The sequence below is a fragment of the Carlito syrichta genome, unplaced genomic scaffold (assembly GCF_000164805.1).
Source record: "Carlito syrichta isolate Samal-C Ts95f unplaced genomic scaffold, Tarsius_syrichta-2.0.1 Scaffold88477, whole genome shotgun sequence".
NCBI lineage: Eukaryota > Metazoa > Chordata > Mammalia > Primates > Tarsiidae > Carlito > Carlito syrichta.
The window spans coordinates 1-1,172 of NW_007032573.1; positions in this window are offsets into that span (position 1 = coordinate 1).

Below are 1,172 nucleotides of genomic sequence, written 5' to 3' on the forward strand. Positions count from 1 at the left end.
TCACACATTGTGCCTAAAGCATACTATATTATAAAATATTCATTCACAGTCCTTAGAATAGTATCTAAAGAGGTCACCAGTGACAAGTGGACATGCATTTTGTGCCCTCTGGTATCACAAACCAATTTTAGTAGCCGAGAAAAAGTTGGCTATGACACAAGCTTCAGACAATCAATTACCTATAGATTTCATGTCTTAAACTAAACCATCCATAAATATGTTTGCTAAAGAGGCTTTTACAAAGTCAAACTATGGACTGGCAAAGATCATTTACCAGGTCATCAAGAGGCTATAGAATATAATGACTAAGAAAATGTTCACTAGAGTCAAATTACCAAGGTTTGAATTTGTTCCTATTGCCTGTTTAAATTATATAATTTGTTTTTCTAGTTCTCCATCAGTAACATGGTCATAATCCCAGTACTCTACCTTTCTAAGGCATCAGGATATTACATAGAGTAAAAATGCAGGAATGTTTAAATACTACTGAGTTAGCTGTTAATGGAATGAGTACTAAAATGATGGTTCAACTATGAACATTGGTAGCTTCCTTCAAACTAATCGATTCTATTAGGAAAAGCATTCAGGTAAAACACAGCAAGACATGAAAGGAATACTGAATACAGGTTGCTGATTGATTAACTCAAACTATTAGTCAAAGGTGTTGAATTGCCAAAGGCATCCCAAATCTGAGATATTATTCCCAAGTCAAACATTAAGATGCACTCTTTCTACCAGTCCTTCCCTTCTCCCTTCCTTTTTTCCTCAATGTGTGCCATACATCCTGATTTTAAGAAAGTAAACTTTTTGTGCCTCAATTTAAGATAGAGTTGAAGGTGAGCTAGTAATAACAGTATAGTGATTATTTGCTATTATCTGATCTTTCAATTTTTAAGTTAGGGCCCAAAGCTAATGCAAGCTTTAAGAAAATTGTGACAATAAAAAGAAAATCTACAAATTTGGAACATATATTTTAATGAAGAAATTATTGATTTGCATTGAGAAACAACCACTATGAGACCCCTAATGTCTGAGCATTCTGTTCCTTGCCAAATCAAGCTCTTCACTTTGGCCACCATGATATCAAAGCACAATGAATTTCAGTCACTATTTCTCAAAATGTTCACAGTATCATCATTGCTAAAAAGAAAAAAAAGTTTATGAGTTCCTAG